This window comes from Hypomesus nipponensis, chromosome 7 (genome assembly GCF_054491055.1).
Source record: "Hypomesus nipponensis isolate SF chromosome 7, ASM5449105v1, whole genome shotgun sequence".
NCBI lineage: Eukaryota > Metazoa > Chordata > Actinopteri > Osmeriformes > Osmeridae > Hypomesus > Hypomesus nipponensis.
The window spans coordinates 14,392,733-14,408,294 of record NC_140367.1 but is presented as its reverse complement, the minus strand read 5'-3'; positions in this window follow the sequence as shown (position 1 = coordinate 14,408,294).

Here is a 15,562-nt window from a genome sequence, read left to right as displayed (position 1 = left end):
CTTTAAAATGTTTACGATCTGTCATTCAAAATGGGTACATGTGTTGTGTCCTCATTAACACTTTGGACAAAATGTGCTGGTTTTTGCATGCACTTTGCAAAGATATGCACTGCATTTGTGGCACATAATGCTTGTTTTAACATCTCTCGGTGCACACAGTTTGCATCTCTTCCTTTTGTCTTTGCTGAGAATTTCCCCTGTTTCCAGCCTGGATTCACCGCCATCCACACCACAAAGGCATTGTACGCTGACACATCTAGGATGTTGAAGAATACCCCCAAGGGCCAACGTGCCGTCATCCTCTTGCAGGAGTATGTGCCTGTAACCTGCAAAAGTGCAACAATTAGTAAATAAAATATTAATTACATACAAGTTATAATGTTCTGGTAATAGAAATAAAAGTACAGGAGAGTTCAAAGAGAAAACGTAACATACCTTATCAAGGTTGTCAACTCCCCCTTTGTTCCTGTTGTAATCCAGGACAACGTTGGGCTTCTTGTCTTCCCTGGCACTCACAGCGGCATCCCTGTGCAGAGTGCTCATCAACAGCACATTTTTCTTTTTGGGGGGGCAGTAGGACACAAGAGCGTGTGTATCGGTGAAGGCAAATTTGGAGGAAAAACGATCCCTGTCTTTGGTAGTCAGCAAGGCTGGAGGCAGCTCAGGCTTGTTCTTTCTGACCGTCCCCACCATTGTCAATCTTTTTTGGAGCAGCTCCTGACCAAGAGCGTATGAGGTGAAGAAGTTATCACACGTTATGTTGTGCCCCCGGAGACCTGCAGTAATTTCCAGGACCACCCGTTTCCCTTGATTTCTTTCATGAACACCGTCAGCAGGTTTTCCGGTTTTGTATGTTCCAGGCAGAACTTGTCCTGGCATCACATGCTGCCCATATTTTGATTCCATATTTAGATGGTTTGTTTGGCATGTACTGTTTGAATGGGCAGCGTCCCCTAAAAGCGACCAGACACTCGTCCACTGTGATATCTGGACTTGGGTTGTAGATGAGTGGCAGGCGCTCCACCCACTTGTCCCAAACCTCCCTGATAGCCGCCAGCTTGTCATGTTGACGGCGGCCTGGTCTTGTATCACGGTTGTCGAAACAAATCACCCGTGACAAGACGTGGAATGTCTGGAGTGACATAGTGGCACGAAAAATTGCCCGACCAGACTCTCCATCCCATAAACCGGAAGTAGATTTGTTTCTTGATCTGTACACACCAGACAAAACAAGAGACCCATGTATGCTTGGATGTCGGTCCGGTGTACCTCCTTCCAGTTGTCCTCGTAAACACGTCTACCCTCCAAGTTAGTCATGTTTATGATTATATTTTCCATGGACTCTGTGAACAGTTCCAAGCAAGATTTGATGTCATCAACCCGGGAGATGGCATATCTGGTTGGCCCTGGGGTCATCCTGATGACATTTTCAGTCAACAGTCGACCTCTCCTCTCAGGTGGTGATGAACCCCAGGACAAACTCCCATTCTTGGACAAGAATGTCTCAACAACCTCAGCAGGGACATCTTCCTCATCATTAGGTTCTTCGGTTGTCTCTTCATCTGGATCATATTCTGTGTTGTCTTCATCTTCTGACACTTCATCCTCTAAAAAATCATCAGCTTTCTGGCAACTCTCCTCCTCACCAGTGCAGGGTCAAAGATGTGATCAATAGCCTCACAGACAGAATACCGTTTGGTCATCGTGCTGCCGTAGAATGAATTATGAGCAAGGCCTCAAGAATGCTTTATATACCAGAGCTGCGAGAAAAGTTCAAAATATGATTGAAAGAATGTTGGAACTGTTTGCGAGAATTCCAACAGGTTTGGTTCCCATGGGGGAAGATTATATTGGGGAAAGGTTCCCATGGGTGAAAGATTCTATTTGGGCATGGTTCCCGTGGGTGAAAGATTCTATTTGGGAAAGTTTCCTGTGGGGGTTGCCATGGAAGCCAAGAAGGGGAGTAATGTGTGTGTATGTATGTGTGTGCATGTGTACTCAAACACAGGTGCATGTTGGGGGCTGGGAGGGTAAGTGTGTCCATCTGTTGAATGGGTGTGTGGCTGAACAAAATTTTACACAAAAATTTGAGTCTTACCCATTCATTTGAATGACCGGTCATTTTTGACCGGGAACACCACAGGTGTACAAAAGTTAAATAAAACACCCAGATTTGTATGAAATTCTGAAAAAATTGTTTTGGCTGTTTAGATACCCTGTGTGGACAAAGTCATAGAATCTCACGGCAATCAGAATAAATTAACTCCATTTTTTGAGAGAGAAAACTTCAAATCGGTCACTTTTGACCGGAACACAACAGGAGGGGTATGGGAGTTGAATGTGCGTGCGTGATGCCGTTTGTCTAGAAAACATGGAGTGGACTTCTATTGCTATGGGTATTCAGGACTAGTAGACCTGTCAGAAATATTAATCTATCAAGCATTGCACAGTCAGTCGGTGAACAAGTTTAAGAAAGTTTATTGCTTGCGGTCGGCCTACAAGGAGACAAAAACATCACACACCATTGTGCTACAAGTTTGTCCGCTAGAATGTTGTGCTAGCTAGCTATTTAAGCAGAACCACTCTTTACAGTCATTGGTTAAGACAAAGGCATGCAAATGTTCCATTGCTCTTCTTCATTGGCTCCTTGCATAGACCTGGTGCGCGTGTGTGCGTGTTTGAGTGTGTGCGTGTGTGTGCCTTTTGACCCCTGTAAGCTTGACCACATGATTCACCCAACACAGATAAGGCCAGACATCTTTTATGGCCTCTCCAGTAAGAGAGAGTGGTCAGCCCAGGTCACCTCGTTTACATATGCCTAGTGTTAGTCCAGATTTGGGGGTAGGCCTCTCTCTACACACAAGGAATGCTGAACACATCTTCAATTTTCCCAACAAGACCAGCATGCACTTTTGATCGCAAAAGTGGGGGGGTCCAAACGACGTAATTTAGTGTGGGGGACGTGACCCCCCCCAAGTTACATTGCGGCGCCGCCCATGATGCATAGTCAATGAACACTCTGAAACTAATTTGAGGATGAAAGGTCACATGACCAAAAAGCTATTGAAGTTTCAAACTTTCAGAAATTCACTGAAAATAGTGTGACGTGAAAATGAAAAAAACTAAAGGGTGTGCAACATGTATACATAGTAAATTAACACTCTAAAATGGATTTGATGATGAAAACTCACATGACCAAAAAGCTATTGAAGTTTCAAACTTTCAGAAATTCACTGAAAATTGTTGGAGGTTAAAATGAAAAACCTAAAGGCTGTGCAACATGTATGCATAGTCAGTGAACACTCTGAAACTAATTTGATGATGATAGGTCACATGACCAAAAAGCTATTGAAGTTTGAAATAATAAACAATACACTGAAAATTGTTTGAGGTGAAAATGAAAAACCTAAAGGCTGTGCAACATGTATGCACAGTCAGTGAACACTCTGAAACTAATTTGATGATGATAGGTCACATGACCAAAAAGCTATTGAAGTTTGAAATACTAAACAATTCACTGAAAATTGTTTGATGTGAAAATGATAAAACTAAAGGCTGTGCAACATGAATGCATAGTCAGTGAACACTCTGAAACTAATTTGATGATGATAGGACACATGACCAAAAAGCTATTGAAGTTTGAAATAATAAACAATACACTGAAAATTGTTTGAGGTGAAAATGAAAAACCTAAAGGCTGTGCAACATGTATGCATCGTCAGTGAACACACTGAAACTGATTTGAGGATGGTAGGTCCCATGACCAAAAAGCTATTGAAGTTTCAAACTTTCAGAAATTCACTGAAAAAAGTGTGAGGTGAAAATGAAAAAACTAAAGGCTGTGCAACATGTATACATAGTCAATGAACACTCTGAAATGGATGTGATGATGGTAGATCACATGACCAAAAAGCTATTGAAGTTTTAAACATTCAGAAATTCACTGAAAATAGTGTGACATGAAAATGACAAAACTAAAGGCTGTGCAACATGTATGCATAGTCAGTGAAAACTCTGAAACTAATTTGATGATGATAGGTCACATGACCAAAAAGCTATTGAAGTTTGAAATACTAAACAATTCACTGAAAATTGTTTGATGTGAAAATGATAAAACTAAAGGCTGTGCAACATGAATGCATAGTCAGTGAACACTCTGAAACTAATTTGATGATGATAGGACACATGACCAAAAAGCTATTGAAGTTTGAAATAATAAACAATACACTGAAAATTGTTTGAGGTGAAAATGAAAAACCTAAAGGCTGCGCAACATGTATGCATCGTCAGTGAACACACTGAAACTGATTTGAGGATGGTAGGTCCCATGACCAAAAAGCTATTGAAGTTTCAAACTTTCAGAAATTCACTGAAAAAAGTGTGAGGTGAAAATGAAAAAACTAAAGGCTGTGCAACATGTATACATAGTCAATGAACACTCTGAAATGGATGTGATGATGGTAGATCACATGACCAAAAAGCTATTGAAGTTTTAAACATTCAGAAATTCACTGAAAATAGTGTGACATGAAAATGACAAAACTAAAGGCTGTGCAACATGTATGCATAGTCAGTGAAAACTCTGAAACTAATTTGATGATGATAGGTCCCATGACCAAAAAGCTATTGAAGTTTGAAATACTAAACAATTCACTGAAAATTGTTTGATGTGAAAATGATAAAACTAAAGGCTGTGCAACATGAATGCATAGTCAGTGAACACTCTGAACCTAATTTGAGGATGGTAGGTCCCATGACCAAAAAGCTATTGAAGTTTCAAACTTTCAGAAATTCACTGAAAATAGTGTGAGGTGAAAATGAAAAACCTAAAGGCTGTGCAACATGTATACATAGTCAATGAACACTCTGAAATGGATGTGATGATGGTAGATCACATGACCAAAAAGCTATTGAAGTTTCAAGCATTCAGAAATTCACTGAAAATAGTGTGACGTGAAAATGACAAAACTAAAGGCTGTGCAACATGTATACATAGTCAATGAACACTCTGAAACTAATTTGATGATGATAGGTCACATGAACAAAAAAGCTATTGAAGTTTGAAATAATAAACAATTCACTGAAAATTGTTTGAGGTGAAAATGAAAAACCTAAAGGCTGTGCAACATGTATGCATAGTCAGTGAACACTCTGAAACTAATTTGATGATGATAGGTCACATGACCAAAAAGCTATTGAAGTTTGAAATAATAAACAATTCACTGAAAATTGTTTGAGGTGAAAATGAAAAACCTAAAGTCTGCGCAACATGTATGCATAGTCAGTGAACACTGAAACTAATTTGAGGATGGTAGGTCACATGACCAAAAAGCTATTGAAGTTTCAAACTTTCAGAAATTCACTCAAAATAGTGTGAGGTGAAAATGACAAAACTAAAGGCTGTGCAACATGTATACATAGTCATAAACACTCTGAAATGGATTTGATGATGGTAGGTCACATGACCAAAAAGCTATTGAAGTTTCACTGAAAATATTTTGACGTAAAAATTTCAAAACTAAAGGCTGTGCAACATGTATGCATAGTCAGTGAACACTGAAACTAATTTGAGGATGGTAGGTCACATGACCAAAAAGCTATTGAAGTTTCAAACTTTCAGAAATTCACTCAAAATAGTGTGAGGTGAAAATGAAAAAACTAAAGGCGGTGCAACATGTATACATAGTCATAAACACTCTGAAATGGATTTGATGATGGTAGGTCACATGACCAAAAACCTATTCAAGTTTCACTGAAAATATTTTGACGTAAAAATGTCAAAACTAAAGGCTGTGCAACATGTATGCATAGTCAGTGAACACTCTGAAACTAATTTGATGATAAGTCACATGACCAAAAAGCTGTTGAAGTTTGAAATACTAAACAATTCACTGAAAATAGTTTGATGTGAAAATAAAATACCTAAAGCATGTGCAACATGTATGCATAGTCAATACACTCTGAAATGGATTTGATGATGATAGCTCACATGACCAAAAAGCTGTTGAAGTTTGAAATACTAAACAATTCACTGAAAATTGTTTGATGTGAAAATGAAAAAACTAAAGGCTGTGCAACATGTATGCATAGTCAGTGAACATTCTCACGGTTGTTATGGCAATAAAAAACACCAGCTATTTATTTTGTAGCTACTTGGAAAAAACATCCTTGTCATCTCTTTTTGCCCGAAACAGGCAACATTTTTCAGACCCAGATTAAGAAATCAACAAATGCTGTTCCACTTGTAATGGGTAAATAAAGTATGGTATTGCCTAGTGCTAGATGTAGGGAAAAAAAGCTTGCTTATCTAGCTAGCTATAATCATAATGTTTGCAGAAGGATCTTTGTGACTTAACTAATGCTATTATAGTCAGAGAATGTCTTATAAGGGTGCTTTGGCCACTGAAGGGAAAACTGGGCAACTTTGACCTACTTTCCTCTTCTTCGAAAAAACCCTCCTTACGTCCATCTCGTCTGTGGAACAGTCATGTCTGAAGTGCTAGCTACAAGCGCGATGCGTCGATCAAAGAGTGTGGGAGTTGAATCTGCGTGCTTGATGCTGTTTTTCTAGAAAATGTGGAGTGGAATTCTACTGCTATGGGTATTCTCCCTACTGATAAAGTGGAACAAATTTGATTGTGAAGCAATGGAAAGATCACTGGACTAGTAGACCAGTCATGCACTAATATTTTGATCTCAAATGTGGGGGCGTCCAACCGACTTTTTTTTGTGTGGGAGACGTGACCCCCCCCCCCAAGTTACATTGCGGCGACGCCCATGGTCAGATGCATATAACAATACATGGGCAGACTGGTCACTGAAACATTCTTAGGACAAGACAACGCAAAGCAACCTGGCATAACATAACATATAAGTACACAGAACATAGATTACATCTATGATAAGAAAAAATATAATAAACCTTCTAATATGTAATATCATACAATATTCAATACAATACATAATAACCTATACTAACCTTATAAACCTAAACTAACCTAAGACAAGTGAAGTACAATAGTGTGTAAAGTGACTAGTGAGAAGTTTATCAGTGTCCATATCAATGTTCATTCACAAGCCTAATGGCCCATGGAAAGAAACTATGTCCAGTCTGCGTGTGTGAGACCAAATGCTATGGTATCGCCTGCTAGAAGGCAACAGGGTAAAAAGACTGAATGATGGGTGGTAACAATCTCTCAGAATCCTGCCAGCTTTCTTGTGTCCTCCAGGTGACTGCTAACTCCCCATCCTCAAGGTGCCATCCATAGCCAATTGGTGAAGGGGCACACATTATACCCGTCAGAGAATGTCTCATTATGGCTGCTTGATAGTTTGCCCTTTTGCAGTGTTGATACAGGGCGTCACTTGTCGGGGTCATGGATAGTTCTGGCAAAGCTGACGATGCCATGCAGAAGGCTTTGTATCTTGCATCGATCATGGTTTTGGCAGATGAGTGGCCATGCAGGTGGCACACAAATTTGCAAAGTAGTTCATCACGGAGTCAGGACAATAACATCTCTCTCAACGTCAGCAAGACCAAGGAGATGATTGTGGACTATAGGAGGCGGCAGGAGGAGGAGCATGCACCCCTACACATCAGCAGATCTGAAGTGGAGAAGGTCAGCTGCTTCAAGTTCCTTGGGTGATCAGCAATTATCTCACCTTGTCTGTTCACACGGACAGAGGTGGTCAGAGCGGCCCATAAGTACTTTTTCTTCCTGAGGAGACTGAAGAAGTTTGGCATGGACTCAGTCATCCTCACTAACTTTTACAGATACACTATAGAGAGCATTCTGACCGGTTGCATCACAGTGTGGTATGGGAGCTGCACAGACAGGGACCGCAAGGCTCTATGTAGTGTGGTACGTTCTGCTGAGTTGAGCAGGAAGGTCCCAGCCCTACAGGACACATACCACACACGTTGCCTCAGGAAAGCTGGCAAGATTCTAAGAGACTGCTACCACCCATACTTCAGTCGCTTTACCCCGTTGCCTTCTTGCAGGCGTTACCGCAGCATTCGGTCGTGCACACGCAAACTGGACAACAGTTTCTATCCAAGGGCCATCAGGCTTTTGAATGGCATTGATATATATATTGATTTACTTCACACTAGTCACTTTACACACTGTCACTTCAGCTACTGGTTGCACACTATCAGTAACATTGCACTACAGTATTTCACTGTACGGTGCATCAGGCTCCTGAATGGATTGATTCACTTCTTACGAGCTACTTACACACAGTCACTTTCAGCTCCTGGTTTCACTATCAGTAATATTGCACTATTATACTTCACTGTAGGCCTACTTCACTTAGTTTAGAATAGGTTTATAGGGTTAGAAATAGGATATTATGTGTATTTAGGGTTTAGTATATTGTATTTTTATATGTATCTGTATATTTAGGAGGTTTACTTATTTAAGCTTAGCATAGATGTAATTTATGTTCTGTATACTTATATGTCGTGACTGCCTCCTGACCAAGTAAGTGACTTAAACTTGTAGTTTTGTGTTGTGTTGTGTTGTTGCTAATTCTTGTGTCTAAGCAGGGCTGTTAGACAGCAGCTATCCAGGCCGTTAAGTTAAGTAGCTAGCTAGAGATCTGTTCAGGGTACTTGCCGCCGAGTGAGACCCTGACCCTTGTTTACATAATTAGGGTCATTGTCAGCTGCACCTTGCATATTTAAGGCGGTTAGCACTACAGAGGCAGCCTTGTCTCACAAAGACTCAGTCGAACAAAGACAAACGAGTCTACCTGCGGAGTCCACCGAGGAAGGCCGACGAGGAGGATCACCTCTTCTGATAAGTATCAACCTATTTATATTCATAATTAAATCATATTCTACCTAGAACTTATTCTTAGCTAGCATGTGTTTCCTTAGCATTCCTGTTCATTACACTACCCGTAGACGTAGATATGTCACAAAGTATATACGGTCAACTTCTAACCTTCACTACCTATCCAGATCTTCTCCACCTGCCCTCTCTCTTTCTTTAGGGCTCTAGAACTGCCAGTCTGCTGTGAACAAGGCAGACTTCATCCCGGCGTTTGCATCCCAGGCTTCTCTTCATGCCCTTGCACTGACAGAGACGTGGATCCGCCCAGAGAACACTGCAACTCCAGCTGCTCTCTCCGTCAACCACTCCTTCACTCACTCACCCCGCTCAACCGGACGGGGTGGTGGGACAGGTTTGCTTCTTTCCCCTCATATTAAATACACATCCACACCACTCTCCTTTACTGCCAAATCATTTGAACACCATTATGTGATGATAACTAATCCTATCAAAGCATGCTTAATTGTTCTTTATCGCCCGCCAGGACCGCTTGCTGACTTTGTGGAGGAGCTGGACAGGCTCCTCAGCGTCCTCCCGGATGATGGAACCCCCCTGATAGTCCTTGGGGACTTCAACATCCACCTCCAAGGAACGCAGGCTGTCGACTTCTTGTCCCTCCTGACCTCCTTTGACTTGACGCTGCTGAGCACACAAGCGACCCACAAGGCAGGCAAACAGCTAGACCTCATCCTGACACGTAACTGTATCACTGACTTTACCTCTGTAACCCCATTACACATTTCTGATCACTTCTTTATCAAATTCTCTGTCTCTCTCCCTCCAACCCCTCCTACCTCCCCTCCCCTCGTAACTTTACGGCGCAACCTCCGCTCCCTATCCCCCTCCCATTTCTCCTCGGTTGTAACATCCTCCCTCCCTCCCATTGACGAGTTCTCGTCCCACCCCACTAACACTGCCACTGACACCCTGTTAACCACTTTAACTGCATCACTTGACTCTCTCTGTCCCCTGTCAACCAGGCCTGCACGATCTTCTCCCTCCTGCCCGTGGCTTACGGATGTTATTCGTGAAGAGCGGTCCACCCTTCGAGCAGCTGAGAGGAGATGGCGCAAGTCCAAAGACGGTCTGGACCTTGATAAGTATCACTCTCTCCTTAAATCCTTCTCTTCTCACATAACTGGTGCTAAATCCCTCTACTTTCTTAACAAAATTAACTCTGCTTCAAACCCCCACAAACTTTTCTCTACCTTCTCCACCCTTCTTAACCCACCTCCCCCACCCCACCCTTCCACCCTGACAGCAGACGACTTCTCCTCCTTCTTTGAGGAAAAAGTCTCAGACATTAGCAGTCGGTTCCCTAAACCCACCTTTCTTACCCCCTCACCACTCATGACTGACCCAACTAAATGTCTAAACTCTTTCTCTCCCCTGTCCGAGTCAGAGCTCTCTGACCTCATTCTCTCTCATCGCCCCACCTCCTGCCCCCTTGATCCTGTCCCCTCCCCTCTCTTTCAAACCATCTCCCCCTCTATCATAACTTTTTTGCTCCATGTCTTAAACTCCTCTCTTACCTCTGGCACCTTCCCCTCTGCCTTCAAACAGGCCAGAGTTACCCCTCTACTCAAAAAACCCTCCCTTAACCCTGCTGTCCTCCAGAACTACAGACCGGTATCACTGCTACCCTTCTTTTCTAAAACAATTGAACGTGCTGTATCTAACCAACTGTCTAACTTTCTCTCTCAGAACAACCTGCTTGACCCCAACCAATCGGGCTTCAAGACCGGCCACTCCACAGAGACTGCCCTCCTTTCAGTCACCACTGCCCTCCAGTCTGCCAGAGCGGCTTCGAGGTCATCCGGGATGACCTGCCTCGCAGACATCTCCGCCTGGATGACCGAGCACCACCTCCAGCTGAACCTCGCCAAAACTGAACTTCTCATCATCCCGGCTAAACCCTCCATCTCCCACGATCTGTCAATCACCCTGGGATCTGCGACGGTGACCCCCTCATCCTCTGCCAGGAACCTTGGGGTTACCATGGATGACGAGCTCTCCCTCACGGGCCACATCGCCGCAGTCTCCCGGTCTTGTAGATTTACCCTCTACAACATCCGGAAGATCAGGAGATACCTGTCTGAGCACTCCACCCAGCTGCTAGTCCAAGCACTGGTCCTCTCCAAGTTGGACTACTGCAACTCGCTGCTCGCTAGTCTCCCAGCATGTGCAACCTGCCCTCTTCAGAGGATTCAGAACGCGGCGGCCCGCCTAGTCTACAATCTACCCAGACGCTCCCATGTTACCCCGCTCCTCATCTCTCTCCACTGGCTACCCATCAACGCCCGTATCAGATTCAAGACCCTGGTACTGACCTTCCGAGCAGTGAACGGGACTGCACCCGTCTACATCAAGTCTCTCCTGCAACCTTACACCCCCACCCGTCACCTACGGTCTTCTTCAGACAACCGCCTGGTGGTCCCACCGCTCAAGACTGCCCGGTCCCAACACAAGCTCTTCTCCTGCCTGGCCCCCCAATGGTGGAACCAGCTCCCCACCTCCATCAGGGACACTGACTGTCTCCCCACCTTCAAGAAAAGGCTCAAGACGCACTTGTTCCGGGAGTACAACGGCACTTAAGAATTCTTGGCTGGACTTGTCAGTTAGTTTCCTCCAGGATCACAATGACTCTTATTAAGTGACTCATTGCTCTTTTAGATTAGATATAACGAAGCTAAGTCTTGTACTCGCTGGGAAATATGTTACTGTTGATTGTCTTCTACAGGTACAGTCCTGCACTTTTGTGGTTCATGTTGTTTTAATTTGTAACTTGTATAACTGCATGCTCTTATGGGTCTTCCCTTTTGGCACTTGTTTAGCTTTTTCATAATGTATGCTTCATGTTTTTGGCTACTTGCAATGTTTGGGACAATCTCGTTGTTATGATCAGTGACCTATGCTCTTTTGTAAAGCTCTCTCTTGGAAGTCGCTTTGGATAAAAGCGTCTGCTAAATGAATACATGTAAAATGTAAATGCTTGCGTTGTCTTGTCTGAAGAATTTCAGTGCCCAGTCTGACCTTGTGTTGTTCTGTGCATCTGACAATAAAATACTTGAACAAGAACAAAGTTAGACTGGTCCAGGTTAAAACTGCTACCCAGATTTGTAAATGCAGTCAGGTATTCATTTTTCTCACAAGCAACAGAAAATGCGTTTATTTTGCCTTTGCCATAAATGTCAATGAAACGCTTGTAGCAAGTGGAGTGAAACCCAGTGTCTTTGGGAACATTATCAAACTCAACTTCTAGACAATGTTTGTATGTTTCCGCTATTTTCTGATTCTCACCCTGCAAGCCAAGCCACCGTTTGGCCCTGTTTCTGAATGTATCCCACCGTGTGCAGGTAAAATACTTTTTCTTTCTTTATGGACGTGAGATGCATATAGCATTGTTTAATATCCTTACAACGTAGTTTTGAAGGTTTGGCCTAAATTTCCTAGTTTTCGCTACTTGATATTGACGAGATTGATTGAGAAAACATCTTGGACTCTTCAAATTAGTTATGTGTCGTTCGTGAACCATTCGTTCATTTTGAACGAATCCTTACAAGGACTCGGGAGTAACAAGTCCTCTCAAAGAGCGATTCGTTCATTTTCTCGTGGACGTGCATCGGGACTGTTGCATAGGCTCGTCGAAGCAAACAGAAATGATTTGTTCATTTCCAGACTCCAGTCCAGTCTTCGGGTACGAGTCTTTGGATCATTTTTCACGTGACCTGCATAGGCTCTGTACTGGTAGCTAGAGGAAACGAACGATACGTTCATTTCCCGACTCGGTCTTTCTACAAGTCTTTGGATCTTTTTTCACCTGACCTGCATAGGCTCTGTACTGGTAGCTAGAGGAAACGAACGATACGTTCATTTCCCGACTCGGTCTTTCTACAAGTCTTTGGATCTTTTTTCACCTGACCTGCATAGGCTCTGTACTGGTAGCTAGAGGAAACGAACGATTCGTTAATTTCCAGACTTGGTCTTTCTACGAGTCTTTGGATCATTTTTCACGTGACATGCATAGACGTATGTTCATAATATACACATAGGCTAATGTTGAACTCTCTATTGTGACGTAATAAAGAAAACTGGACGTCCCAAGGACGCGTTCCTGTCACCGGTGTGACGCCCCCCCCCACCCCCCCACCCGTTGAAATGAACGAATGACTCGAAAAAAGATTTGTTCACTTTACTGAACGAGATTCAAAGAACTGAATCAGTAAAATGATCCTAACTCCCCATCACTACCCTGAAGAGTAGTCGTCATTAATACGGGGTGCAAACTAGGTTAATTTCACATGCGAACCGAGAAATGCTGAAATTGCCTGGGAATTCGATTTGAATACGTCATAATCAACTTCTGGAACTTTGAAATGAATAACAAACTGCCGCGCCAAAAGAACTCGTGCTGTGGGGGCAGTCAAAAAATTTAGAACGTACGTTTGAAAGGGTTAAATATTTTTACAAAAAGCAGCCACTTTATTGGTCTAGCGGTAAGCACGTGATGATTTCCTCATTACCCATGATCAAAATATAATTACGCGATGAAAGAACTAGTGCTGACTTTAAACACTAATAAAAAATTTACTGCAGGATTCCACATGGATAACTTTTTTCCTCTTTTCCTCCAATAGGTGTTTTTATCAGAATCAAATGAATGTAGTGCCCCATATATGGGAACGGGATGAAACGAAAAACGGCTTCACCTTACGGCCTAATTCTACACTTCACTTTTTGTATTTTGAATTGTAAATGGGCAGCATCAAATGTAAGCTTTTAAATCTATGCAATCTTCAAAAATAGTAAATACGCATTTTTATATAAAATATACAGAAATATCAGTTGTAAAAATTACTGTTAATAAACGGACTCATCAGCAACCCCAGAAATGGTACCCTCTCTAGTTATTATTATTATATTAATAGTTATCATATGGATTGAAAATAGTAAGAATAGGATTTTAGGGGGTCCCATGCCTGTCTTCGCCTGGGGCCTCCAAATCACGAAATCTGCCACTGCCTGTTCCATAAAGGTCGCTCAAAAAACTTGCATACTTAAAGTCACAAACCTGACTTGAATTAGCTTAACAAATCAATCGGGGCTAAAGCGGTTCCATAAAGGCCAATTTCAGCTCACACAATTCTAGTCAGATTTAAGTAGTCAAGCTAATTGCGAGCATCCTATTCTTAAGCAGCCCAAGAGGTAGAACATGGATTATATCGATCCACCACGGCAAAAAGCAATGCACACGGCCACGTGACTTCTTCCAGAAAGAACGTTCCCTGCAGCTCCCTCATCTTCCACTTTATCAAAATAAAATGACACTCCATGATTGATGTGAACGATAGGCTATGGAGGTCCTTTTTTATAGACCTTTACTTCATTGATTAAAAAGACAGACACCTTCTAAACACATACAATTAAATTGACTTCTTTGACATTGTTTTATAAATGTATTTAATTTATTAATCAATACATTAAACAGTAGCCTAACTTTTTAACATGTTTTTTGTGTCGGGAAAATGAAGAATAGATGTATGGATTTAGATTTGTTTTGCAATTGTAAGCTAGGCCTACTGTTAACAACTATGTAGCTATTATAATTATACTGGGATCATTTAGATTGAGATATAGGCCTATATGCCTGATGCCTAACATTTGAAACAAACTACTATATAGCCATACGTTTAACGTAGGCTATGTAAGTTTGTATCATTCTGAAATCATTGTTCATCATTGTTTAATGCATTAGGCTAAATGTTGTGTATGTATTTAAGTTGATTTTCATTAAATGTAGCCTACATATTGAGCTCAGGGAGAATTGGAATGTAAGAGGACAAATGGTATGGGCAGAGCGTCTGGTCAACATGATGGGTATACCCAAGGAAAAATTGTGGCGCAACAGCAAGCAAAATAACATTACAATAAACAGGTTAGGAATACAGACAATAAATAAAACACAGGTAATACCCATGGCAAAATACAAGTAATATCCAACACAGGGAATGTACAAAAAACTTTTAATGTAATTGAGACTAAATGAAAAGTTACAGGGTCTGGTTTTTCCCCCCTGGATAAGGGAAGGGAACCTATAGAGGATAGATACTTGTGTTAGTCAGAGAATGTTTGAACAGAGTTGTAAATTAGTGGAGCAAGGAACATAGTGCCATTAATTAAACCTGAGCAAGCAGCGCACATTTTTAATGGCCCAGTTTCCTAGACAGGGGTTAAACCTGTAGTCCAAAATTAAGAGAAAAAGTACTATGTTTAATCCATGTCTGGGAAACCTTTGGCCAGATATCTGGTGCATTCGTTTGCCTATGTGGTAGGCTATTGAATGTTTAAATCACCTCTGACCATACAAGGGGCATAGAGCACACAGTTTTTTTTTCACTCACACTTTTGTGGTTGTAAAGTTTCAGCATAATACTTTTTGCATGCATTGCGCTTGGAGTCATTATAGGCTATGGTTGCATTCATCCCTGTTCCCCAGTCAAGGTGCATAATTTTCGTAAATAGTTTGCCATGAAATGCTTGTCTTGTTGACTAGAAAAACTAATTGTAGGCCTATGTGTAGGCTACATTAGGCAAAATCCCAGAGTCACATATATTTATGCACAAAGTTGAACACGTTGTTTATGAAATGTCTAAAGTTGGCCAATTTAGATTATGTTGGCATAGGTTAATATTCAAACCCAAGGGGGTTAGTATATTATGCACTA